At 38.5% G+C, this 13,365-nt stretch overlaps 1 protein-coding gene across 4 annotated transcripts in view; it reads left to right on the top strand.

The window, feature by feature from the left end:
- The window catches only part of DMD (dystrophin), a 1,279,927-nt gene that overhangs the window by 875,837 nt on the left and 390,725 nt on the right, over window positions 1–13,365 (top strand). The window lies entirely within an intron of this gene.

The raw sequence follows: 13,365 nt of genomic DNA, 5'->3' as shown, positions 1-13,365 counted from the left end.
ATTTCACCTTGATATTAAACAGGGGATGTTCCTTTACTATTCCCATATGTGTGGGGAGGAATAGTAGGATCCATTCTAAAACAAAGCAATTACATTTTAATAAAATGTTGTGAGACTGGAACTACAGACATCCACGTTTAAATATTAAAGGGTTTTGTAATTATATTGCTTTGGTTGTCTTAAAAATATCAATTAAAATGCAGAGAAAGAACAATTCCACTTATGTTAAACTGGACAACCAGATACATTGGGGTGGGGGTACAACAGCAGTGGCAACCACAAACAAGCTGCCTTCTGAGCCAAATAAAAATAGCCTTCTAAATAAATGTGAACGATACAAGCAAGTTTAGAATCTTTTGACAAGGGCAAAATATTATAGATTGACATCACAAGGATATTAATAAATTGGCTACTCTGGAGGCTTTTTTTACCAGCTTTGGAACATAACAGACTTAACTGTCTAAGTACCGAATTCCAAACATGCTTAACTGAGCACATAACTCCTTTATATAAATGTGAACAGACTAATTAGGCAATCTCTGTTGAAAGGTGGGTGCAATCTTCTGAAATCTCCCAAGGCAAAACACATGAAACTCATTAGCCAAAATCTTGATTAAAAGAGATTTAATCAAAAAGATTAAAGCAAATGAAGCCTTAATACAGAAAATAAAGACAAGCTTTCCAGCAAGTTATTTCTCCAGTCTGAGGTGAAGAAGTCCCCAAGTTAATAAAAAAACTATTCAAATCACTTTTGAGTGCCAATTTTATATCTTTACTACAAAATTACTCAAATTATCTCAGTTTGTGCCTACCTGATGCTTCCAGGACAAGCCAATGGGGTCTGAGAGGGTCAGATCTGAGCAAGGAGACTCCAGTCTAGGTAGAACAGTCAGGTCTAAGCAGGCAAAGTTGTGTCAGGTAGGCAGAATCCAGTAAAAGTAAGTACATCAGGTACAGCAATCTAAGCAAAGGCAGAAGACTTCTTGTGCAAATGGCAGCTGCAGCAAGACAATGGAGAGCTCATAGTGCACTTTGCTGGCTGCAACTTTCTCTTATTAGACCCATAAGCACATGTTGTCTCAGCAACAAGCTAAAGCTAACTAAAAACGTATGTAGCAAGCCCTGATTATGTCCTTTGTAGAACCTGGCTCAAATGTTAAAGGGCCATTGCATGATGTTATAGTCTCAGAGTTCTGTGAGACTGGAGAAGTATAAGTTCTACCAGGGGTTCATTCTGTGACTCAGAGGATGATGGTAAGGCTGTGACTTCTGTCTGGGACAGGGGGATGAATACAAGACTGACTGACTGTTCCCTGGATAAGCACTCTGATCCTCATCTTCATCTCAGGTTTCTCTCATACCCTGAAAATGCTGAGGCATAACATATATTCTTACATTTACACAAAATTGCATTTTATTACAATCTGAATTGTACTTTCTTTTTATTGATGTTTCTTTTTATTCTATTGATCCCTTTTACTTTATGTACCTCACAGGTCTTTTTGCAGCTCTATTCTCAATTACATTTTTAAAGAAAACATGTAACCCATAGCATATTCCTTTGTACCACCACAGGCCTCTCACCCATATCTGTTACCACATTTCCCCATCTATTTCCTAATTCATAGAGCCCCACATCTCATATACCTCCCTAATATCTCTCTGTACACATCTCTGCTCTTCCACAGGTATTGCTGTTACTCCTTCCCCCTTTTCTGTGTTCCTCGTCCCACACATCTTTCTAGAACTCATATTTCAAATATGTGTTTCCTTTTCCCATACTTCTTTCTTCACCCAGGAACCATAGTAAACTTCCTTATCTCTCAAATCTTCTAATCTGAGTTTGGTGCTACAATAACACACAAGACTTTCACTCTAACAGCAATTAACACCAATGAGGGATTCTTAGACATAGGTGGACTGTGGCTTGCTGAAGAACTGATACCAACTCCTCCATACACTTCTGAATCCAGGGAGAGAAGGAGCAATGGGGTGATGAATACTTTCTCCTAATCACTTCTGCACTGTTACATGTTTCCAGAAATATACGGGAAAAGGCTGCAAACAATTATTATTTTTGGAATTCCCCCAGGGGAAGCAAATATACAGAGGGGCTGCAGTTGGTTCACAGGCCTTATGTAGTAGGTCTCTCCTAGGTGGTATAGACTAAAATGCAAGGGCTTTGAGGGTAGGAAGTGGACAGATGAGAAGAGCCTCTTCTGAGTTTTGTACTTCATCCGCTAACCTCTGAGTGCCTCCACACACATATACATGCACTTCCTAATGCCAATGCATCCTTGAGCTCGCTAGCCATTGTTACAAAAAACATTTCTTCTTCTTTTAGGCAAATCAGAAGGATTGAAACGTGTTGCTGGGATAGCTCTGTGGTGCAAAAATCAATACAGGAAAGAATAGGGAAATGCAAAAAATGCATGTTAATCTCTTAAATCTCTGTTTTGGAAAGTAAACATTTGAAGCCTGGGGGAAGAATGCATAAAACATACAAGCACATATTTTAAACTGGGAAATTCATTTTCTCTAAATTTATCCATGTAGTACAGAAAATTCTTCCTTTTATCTCGAGAAAGTTTTTTCTTCTTCGTATAAATAAAAATGACTTTCACTGCTCTTCAGGGGTTCCCTAAGAAATGGAATAACAATAATTGCACATAGCTGCAAATGCTCACTGAAAACCACCTAAATCACCTTTATTTTCAGGTCCCTGTTGTAAGAGATATGATTACAGTCACTGAACAGTGAAAGTAATGTTTTGATCTCTGCAGGATGAACATTGGATACAAGAAAAAATAATAAAGCTGTGGACATGTGCTCAATTAACTGCTAATAGGGCAACTCATACACTTCAGTGTTTATAGAGATAGTCATGGAGGTGAAAGAGATCCAGATTTCTGCCCATAAGTAATACATTAATAGAATAATAAAGAAAAAAGGAAATAAAGGGGGGGGAATTCCACCAGATATTCTCCAATAATAGAAGTGATTGCTGTATTTAATCTAGTTTATGCTGTTCTTTAATCCTAGGATAAAATAGCCAAATCAGTGATATTTAACTTTTGAATTCCAAGGGGGTAGTTGTGTGTGTGTGTATTGCAGCAAAAACAACTAAGAGTCTTGTTGCACTTTAAAGAACAACACTTCTTTCATTCTTGGGTAGGCTTTCATGGACACTTTATACTTCATCAGATTCATGTAGTCTTAACCTCAAATTTGCAGATTTATACACATGCTGGGATGAGCATGGGGAAATGTAAACTGTGTTGTCAGAAGTAATAGAAATGCAAAAAGTACAGTAAGTGATCATTACCTTAATACATCCCATTCGCAAAACCTTACTTGGGTGAGCCAATTAAAACATATGGAGTGCGATAAGACTATTACAGGACCTAATAGTGCTAGATACAATATGGGTTCATACACCTGCTTATCTTCTAATGTCATGTATGTCATCATTTGCTAACAATGCCCTACTGCATTCTACATAGGGCAAAAAGGTTAGTCTTATGCAAAAGAATATATGGATATACATTTGACATCAGGAATACCAATGTTAAGAAACCAGTGGGGAGAACATTTCAACCTGCCAGGACACTCTGTCAATGATCTTAAGGTTGTTGTTTATTCGTTCAGTCGTTTCCGACTCTTCGTGACTTCATGGACCAGCCCATGCCAGAGCTTTCTGTCGGCTGTCGCTACCCCCAGCTCCCCCAAGGTCAAGTCTGTCACCTCCAGAATATCATCCATCCATCTTGCCCTTGGTCGGCCCCTCTTCCTTTTGCCTTCCACTTTCCCTAGCATCAGCCTCTTCTCCAGGGTATCCTGTCTTCTCATTATGTGGCCAAAGTACTTCATTTTTGCTTTTAATACCATTCCCTCAAGTGAGCAGTCTGGCTTTATTTCCTGGAGTATGGACTGGTTTGATCTTCTTGTAGTCCAAGGCACCCATTCTTAAACAAAAGAATTTCAAAGATGGATATCAACTTGAAATTGCTGAAGCAAAATTCATTAAGAGATTCAACTCTATTTCCTTTGGTTTGAAAAAGGTGTTTTGTTTTTGTTTTGTTTTTTAAAATCACACTACCTGTTTTAATTAATTCACTATTTCAAAGATGTCTGTGTTATCGAGGTCTTGTGTATGGCCAGTGTTAAGGCAATTATCACTATCTGTACTTTTTGCATTTAAATTCCCACTGACAACAGCTTACATTTGGCCTCCTTCCCACCCCGTCCCAGCATATGTATTTAAATCTGTCAATGTGAGGCAACCAAACCTTATGCCAGAATACACTGGTTAGTATTTAAAGTTCCACAAGACTCTTTGTTGTTAATTTTAATAGTCTTTCATGGAGGTGTCTTGCATTTTTTCCTTGTGTTACTATCACCCAAGCACTAACATTTACTTCAATGTGAATTCATTTAATTTCAGTGGATTTAATTTAACTGCTACTATTGCTGTTGACCATTTATATATCAGTATATACTTGTCACTGTATCAAAACATAAATATCAGAAGTGATATAGACAATTCTAAATAGACTTGCAAAGGTTAAAAGGGTGAAGGTAGTCTTTATTGGGGAGTTTTCTTTTCTCTAAGCTTAGAATTTCAGGCAAGGGATAAATAGATAAATAGAAGACTTTATATCTTCCAGTCTCAATGTCTTTCACAGTAATACCAGACACTTTGACCTGGTTCACATAAGTTATCATTTCAGTTTTGACTTCCAATTCCTACGAATACATAAAAGAGAAATAATATTGCTTTTCACATCAGAAACCTCCTCCCCCTCATGGACATCTGAGACCATACCCATCTCTCACCTGATCATTTCAACATATTACTGAGCTCCTGCAATTCAATAAAAAATCACATTAATTGTCAATTAACAATCTCAAGTTTAAAACAAAACATTACCACTCCCAATAAATGCTTCAGAACTAGTGGTAAAAGCTCCCTTGCCTGGGTATTTCCAACTCACTTTGTCGTTGGAAATACCCAGGTAAGGGAGCTTTTACCACTAGTTCTGAAGCATTTATTGGGTGAGGTCATTAGGGATTTGGGGGTTGGGTGCCATCAGTATGCTGATGATACTCAGCTCTACTTCTCCTTGTCGTCGGAGTCAGCTGGGGCTGTGAAGGTGCTGGACCAGTGCCTGGAGGCTGTAATGGGCTGGATGAGGGCCAATAAACTGAAGCTGAATCCTGATAAGACGAAAGCTCTGTGGATTGGTGGTTCCCGAGTCCGGGAATTGGGTAAGCGACCTGTTCTGGATGAGATGGTGCTCCCTCTGAAGGAGCAGGTATGTAGCTTGGGAGTACTTCTTGATCCATCATTGTCACTGGAGGCCCAGGTGGACTCTGTGGCACGGAGTACTTGGGGTCAGCTCCGGCTGATCCGCCAGCTACGGCCTTTCCTGGACAGGGACAACCTAACCACAGTAGTGTATGCACTGGTAACTTCCCGATTAGACTACTGCAATGCACTCTACATGGGGCTGCCCTTGAAGATGATGTGGAAGTTGCAGCTAGTGCAAAATGCAGCAGCTAGACTGCTGGCGGGTACATCTTACAGAGACCACATAACACCGGTCTTAAAGGAACTGCACTGGCTGCCTATACGCTTCCGGTTGGAATTCAAGGTGCTGGTAATGTCGTTTAAAGCCCTAAACGGCTTGGGACCTCGATACTTGAGAGAGCGCCTCTCCTTATATATGCCTGCCCGAGACCTTAGATCTGTTGGAGGAGCCCTCCTCCGCATCCCACCAATGCAACATATACGTTATGATGGGACAAGGGAGAGGGCTCTGGAATGCCCTCCCCCTGGAGGACTGATTGGCACCAACATTGATTTTATTTCGATGCCAAGTAAAAACATGGCATTTTAACAAAGCCTTTGATGGTTAAACTCACTGGCACATTGTTTTAACTGTTCTAACTGTATCTATTGCTTTTAAATTATATATTGTTTTAACTTGGGTCATGGTTTAATTTGTTTTTAACTGTGTATATTTATTGTTTTATAATGTATGATTTTATCTGTACGCCGCCCTGAGATCTTAGTGATATAGGGCGGGATATAAATATTTTAAATAAATAAATAGTTCCATCCATCCATTAAAAAAAAAAACTCTGCAAAGGAAGCATTTCCTTGTATGTAGGAATATACTTTGAGTATGTGCTGGTCAACCACTTGTGCTGTTACTACTGTATCTGAAAAGGGTTCTAACTAAATCTTTTCTCAGGCATGCCTAATATTTCAGTCAGAACCATACGGATACACAACTATCTGCAAATTATCAGCATAGCCCAGGCTGCTGATGTCAGTAATGTTGGCTGTCAACTTAGCAAACTGTGTGGTTGGATAGCTTAGTGACAACTACCACCTCCACTATTAACTCCAATCACTTAAAAGAATCCCCTCTTCTTCCTTGATTGCTATGCAGTGGCCAATCACAATTTTACCTAACAGATTACCTCAGTGGCTGCCATATATCCCTTAATATGGATGCACTTGCATGCATTATCACATGCAGATAACACTCCGTTACAAAGCCGTCCTCATGTATTTTGTATTGACATGTTGCCTATGTACTCTACCAAATAATCTTGCATATGGACATGCACATTAGTGTATTGTATCGAGTAACAGACAATGGGAAACTAATTCCCATGGGGTGGGTGGCCATGTTAATCTATTACTACAAAAACACACACCAAAGAGTCTTGTGGCTCTTAAAAGGCTGACATTAATTTTAGCAGCTAGGCTGGTAATCTATACAAACACTTAAGAGGAATTAAGTCCTGTGGAAATCAGTGGGTCATAAACCTGGGTACATGCACTTGGAAGTAAGCTACATGTGGGTTCAAGGCCAGGAGATTTCAGGAATCTAGCAAATGTCACAGGAAAGGCTAGTAATGGAAAAGAACATGTATGTGTAAATGCAGTGATGTGGCCAATATGATGCCCTGTCAATAATGTTCTGAAGTAGCTGATGCAGTTATCTTTACAAGTAATTATACCCTGTAAGACAACTCAGTTATTTTAGAAATAACTTAGCTAATGTACAGCTAAGCTAAACTTGATCAATGACATTAATTTGTGATAGAATACAGTAGTTTGAGAGACAAAGATTTAAAATAAGCAAACCCTTTTGTATCTAACATTTCATATACACAGAATAGATATCTTGCTGAATGTAATATATCTTACTTTATCAACAGTGAATTACCTTCTTTAGCATTTACAATTATTTTTGCCATACAGTAATATCTACGGTATTGATTTGAAATGATAAATTATTATTATTTTATTTATTTATTACATTTGTAAACCGCCCCATAGCCGAAGCTCTCTGAGCGGTTTACATAGAATAGAAACACTTAAAAACAATACACACAAATTTTAAATCACAAAAACGTACAATTTAAAACCACAAAAACAAACACAGTCTAATGACATATTGCTAACTGCCTGGGAGAAGAGAAAAGTCTTGACCTGGTGCCGAAAAGATAACAGTGTTGGCGTAAGGCAGGCCTTGTCAGGGAGATTGTTGCACAATTGGGGGGCTACCACAGAAAAGGCCCTCTCTCTTGTTTCATCCTCCGAGCTTCCCTCGGAGTAGGCACCCAGAAGAGGACCTTGCATGTTGAGCACAGTGTACGGGTAGGTTCATGTCGGGCGAGGCGTTCCATCAGGTATTGTGGTCCCAAGCTGTGTAAGGCTTTATAGGTTAAAATCAGCACCTTGAATCGGGCTCGGAAACATACAGGCAGCTAATATGTTTGAACCTTCTGGTCCCTGTTATCACTCTGGCCACTGCATTTTGCACAAGCTGCAGCTTCTGAACCGTCTTCAAAGGCTGCCTCATGTTGAGTGCATTGCAGTAATCTAACTTGGAGGTTACCAGGGTATAGACAACTGAAGCCAGGTTAACCCTGTCCAGATAGGGGCGTAGTAAAATAAAGTCTTTGATGAGTTACAAAGATGAACATCAGGGGAAACTTCTATCATGTTAATATGTTAATCACTATGCACACACTATTTATCACAATACATTTAATTGACAGCAGACTGCTTTTACAGAAAAAGATAAGGATGCAAACTTAAGGAATTTAAATGAAAATGAATTATGAAGAAAAAGTAATTAGATCACTTTCCTGAATTAGGTTGACCAACAGAAGAGAAGTTCATTTCCCAAATATACCAATGGCAGTTGAATAGTAAACTTAAACAGGATTTCTTTACAAGTGTAATATATTTTGGTAATGAATGTGACAGATCTAATGAAATGGAATGTAGCACTAGTTCTGTTTCTCCTTAGTGATATCTGAATAGCATCAATATTCTTTCAGTTTGCTACATTCTCATAAATCCAGTGTTCATTTGATTATTCAGACAATTGAGGGAGGTGCCATAGCTCAATGACAGATCATGTGTTTTGCATTAAGAAAGTCCAAAATTCAATCCCTGGCATCTCCCATTAGAATGAGCAGGTAGCAGGTAAAGTAAAAGACCACTGTCTGAGATCTTGGCGAGCAACTGCTAGACAGAAGAGACAGTACTGAGGTAGAAGAAAAATGTCCTGACTTGCTGTGAGGCAGCTTCCTGTGTTATAATAATAATAATAATAATAATAATAATAGTAATTTCTTACCCGCCTCTCCCTCTGGATCGAGGCGGGGAACAATATTGAATACAAAAATATAAAATACATAAAACTAATTAAAAACATAAACCCAATACATTATTAAAATCTTAAAATCTTTTAAGACATCTTAAAATTTGACTGGGTAGGCCTGCCGGAAGAAATCAGTCTTTATAGCTTTTTAAAATTCAGAACGACTGTTAAGTTGGTCAATCTCTCCCGGCAGGCGATTCCACAGTCTGGGAGCAGCAGAAGAGACGGTCCTCTGGGTAATGGTTGTCAGCCTAGTTTTCGCTGACTGAAGTAAATTCTTCCCAGAGGACCTGAGAGTGTGGGGCAGATTGTATGGGAAAATTTGAGACAGATATATATTTTTAACTTAGAAATTACAACTTTTACTTATGTGGATCATCCTTTTGAAAAATATAAGCATTATTGATTTTTAAAATATAAACAGTATTATACATAATAAATATTACAATGCAAAAAGACAAAGTCTCTATATACCCATCCCTCCCTAATGTCCTCTCCCTATATTATTTAGAAGAGGTGTTTTTTTTTAAAAAAGGAAACAATTTTTGGGTAGTGGTGGTAAAACCTTAACCTGATGTTCTTCATAAACAAATAATTTAAGAAAGGTTGCCACATTGATGCCTTTTTTTGGAAGGAAGTTCTAATAACTACAAAATGTATTTCAGGTTAAATAATTCCTTTAAGGTGCAAATCCAGTGATGTATTTCAGGTCAAATAATTATTTTAATAATTATTTTAATAATTCCACACATTGAAACAGAAAAAAAGTCATACAACTCCCAGCGTTCCGCCAGCTAGCCTTGTCCTTGCTATATTCTGAATAACAGTAGAATAGATGCTGACCCATGTCAGTCACTTTTTATATACTTGACCAGGTAAATTAAGAAATGTGCGTAGCTATTGCCTAAGAAACTTAATGGTAGATTAATGAGATAATTTTTGCTAAGCATGAGAAAATGAGAAAGAAGATGAAGAACTGTTTTTTTTCCATTGTCGGCCATTATTTGTCAATAAAGCTTTACAATCTAAGACAAGGCCTTTCTTTTTGTGAGTATTGATTTCATTTCATTCTGTTGGTATCTATTTAGTGAGTGTTTTATGGATGTAGCATTGCATAGTATAAGGAACAAACTGAAAGTCACAAGGGAACAACAGCATCTAGAGGCCAGGGGAGGGAATGTTTTCTGTCACTGTTGTCCTACCACCTCTAGCAGCCTCCTTTATTGAAAGTTTTTAAACCTAGGTGTTGTAGATCTGCTTGATAAGGCCTACAATATTCAAGAAATATTGCAATATTCAAGAAAGACTGTAGTGGAACCTGTAGTGTTTGTGATAGGCCCATTCCTAGAGCCAGGCCAGGATTTCTGGATTAAGCACAGGTAATCCATCCCAGGATTTGTACTCGACTACCAAGGCAAAGGCCAGGATTTCTGTGGCTGTCTACTACTATTTCCTAAGTTTTTGTGTGGAACAGATTCCAGTCCCAGGCTGCTGAACACAACAGAGCCTTTAGATTTAAGTGGCAGCATGTAATATTGCTGTGCATTCTTGCTCATTCCGCTGGACCCATCACTAGTGCAACAGGGAGTTAGTGCTTCCTACAGTAACCACAGAAATGAGCAGAAACACTCATTGTTGGATTGGAACAAGTCAGTGGAGCTTCCTTCTGCGAGTTCTGCTGATCTGCCCTGTTCTGGAAACAAGTGTTCCTGCTCATTTGCAGTTGCTTTAAGAATTGCTAGTTCCCCACTGTACTAGTGGTGGGTCCTGCTGGTGTGCAGGCAGCATTGGAAACTGTCCAAGAGAGCTTTGGCTATTGGGCTGTATAGAAATGCAATAAATCAATAAATAATAAATAAAGATATTTAAGAATGTTTAACTGTTATACTGTTTTAACTGTCATAAATATAAGCATCTTAGCCATATAGTTAAAACAGCAAACAACATTAGGGGATCTTCACAATTAACAAACACATTTTAGCCTGACTTTTTTGACTGGAGGCTACTTCAGTAGATGCATTACTTTGAAAGTGACCTGGATTGGTAAATTTCTGTCATAATTTTTTTAAAATAATTTAAAAGTGCCTACAGTTTTCTAGGCACTGTAACATTTTAAGCACTCTGAAACTTACAATAAACCTTTGACAAGTGAGCATGTTTTCTTCATACGATGACTTAATTGCTGAGTGACTGGAAGGAACATTCATACAACAAATATCTGAGCCTCAACTCAATAGCATCTTGCTGCAATGAAAGAAAAGCAAATGAAAGAAATATCTTTGAAAAAGTAATACTTCTCATGGCAAAGGAAGACAAATGTCAAAAGTAGATCTTCCTCATGTTATCTCTTAATTGACATAGTGCAAATGTATGTCAGATGAGAATAACTTTTCTGAAGGTATTCCTATTGAGAAACATTTGCAGAAGAAGAACTCATGTAGAACTTTTAAAAACGTATTTTCTGCATGTAAAACCCAATGTATTTCAGACAATTAGCACCTAAAAGCAAATCATTTTTTTCAGTGAATTTATGTGTAGGAGGGCACTTTTCACTTAATGATGAAAAGAAGGATATGCAATTATGTTCAGCTTAGGTAAGCATAAGTAGTGCTGTGTTAAATTTTCATAGAATTCAAAAGTTGCTGGCTGCGGGCTGCAATAAAGTTCCTGCCAAAAGACAAACCACCCTTCATAAAATAAATAATAATAAAATGCACCAAAATGTACCTTGTAAGCACTTTGCTAAAGGAAGTGGAGGGACTGGACTGTGCATTAAACTGCAGATTTAAAAAATGGAATTACTTTTGAGAAATCTGCTTAAAACAAAAGTTTTCCTTGACTATGACATCAGTTTCAAAGTTACTAATAGAGAGGTGGAGCAATGAAAAGAAAGAAAAATGGAGCTCAGAAGAAATTATGAAGCTGCCCATATTCCCCGACCCCCAAAGAGTAAAAAGCCAGGAAAATCATTCCTCCCTGACTCTTTTTGTATTTTCCTAACCCCACTTCAAGAACAGACTCCTACAAAAATGATAAGATTTTGCTGTGGTACACTCTCCATGCTTCAGTTTTGATGGATACCAGTTGGGAAATAGAGTAAAGAAATCCCAGGTCCTTCTACTTTGTCTTCCCTGTGGTATTTATTTATTTATTGCATTTATATACCGCCCCATAGCTGAAGCTCTCTGGGCGGTTTACAAAAGTTAAAAACAGTAGTCATTAAAACAAATATAAAAAGTTTAAAAACATAAAAAGCATAAACACAATATCCTTATAAAAACAGCTATTCTGGGGCGATTGGGAGATTGGTCATAAACCCAACTCTACTGCTTTCCACCCAATTCCAAGGAAGCTGTTTCGGTGCTAAATCAGTGTTTGTTGGCAGTAATAAACTGGATGAGGGCAACCAAACAAGCCTAATCCAAACAAGACCAAGGTGCTTCTGGTCAGTCAAAAGACAGATCAGGGGATAGGGATTCAGCTTGTACTGGATGGGGTTATACTCCCCCTGAAGACACAGGTCCGCAGCTTGGGTGTACTTCTGGATTCAGCCCTGAGCCTGGATGCCCAGTTTCAGTGGTGGCCAGGAGTGCATTTGCACAGTTAAAGCTAGTACACCAGCTGCCTCTATTCCTAGAGATGGCAGACCTGGCCACGGTGACACATGCCTTAGTTACATCCTAGTTGGATTACTGTAAGATGCTCTAGAGAAAACCATGGAAGAAAGAGCAGTAGCCTTCTTCTGAGCATCTTCATAGCCAGGAAGACTGAGGCCTATAGCTGAATCCCAGCTGATTAGCCAGGCAGAGACACGTCTGAGGGACTCTAATAGCTCATTTGAAGAAAACTAATTTATTGGACTCCATACCCTCCTATCATTTTGTTGGATTCTTTCCTTGTATTGCATATTTATATGAGTTATTACTTTTGCTTCCTCCCCTCCCAACCACCAGTTAAATAAATCCCAGTTCTTTTCCCTATCCTATTAAGTTATGCATTGGGTTTCCCCGTATGTCCTTTCAGGAAACGTGGAAGCACCACACACTCTTTTGCCGATTAGATATAAATAGAGAAGAATAACCCAGAAATATACTAAGGCCTTAGCTAGACCTAAGGTTTATCCCGGGATCGTCCCTGCCTGCTCCCGGGATATCCTGTGTGTCATTTACATGAACAGGGATGACCCCAGGACAATCCCGGGATAAACCTTAGGTCTAGCTAAGGCCTCAGTCAATACTAGGTTTCTGTGTCTGTCTCTTAATTATTTTTCTCAGTACTTTAATCAGGAATCTAATCAAATAAAGACGAGCCTGTAAAATGTGCAACGTTTAAGGTAAAGAGTTATAGAATACTTAAATACTGTACTGTTGAGATCAACTGATTTTAAAGAATGTAGAGTGAGTGAACAAGAAGAGAAGGGGAAGGAAAGAATGAGGGAATCGGAAAGGTTTCATAGAAAGTAGAAAGGTTTCATAGCTACGAATTATTTGTTGAGTAAGTTTTTGTAATAAACCTTGTCGGATCTTAGCCCTATGTGTCTCAGTTGCCTGACACAACATACTGAAGAATATGGTGTAATTGCACTACCATGCATTTTGTGGAAGGCTTTCGAACACAAAGCTGGATTGCAGAATTTCAAGCCTTGTTTATGAAATAAACAATAGCGTCCTCA

The sequence above is a fragment of the Elgaria multicarinata genome, chromosome 5, assembly GCF_023053635.1.
Source record: "Elgaria multicarinata webbii isolate HBS135686 ecotype San Diego chromosome 5, rElgMul1.1.pri, whole genome shotgun sequence".
Taxonomy (NCBI): domain Eukaryota; kingdom Metazoa; phylum Chordata; class Lepidosauria; order Squamata; family Anguidae; genus Elgaria; species Elgaria multicarinata.
The sequence above is the reverse complement of the archived record's forward strand: the minus strand, read 5'-3'. Positions and strand labels throughout refer to the sequence as shown.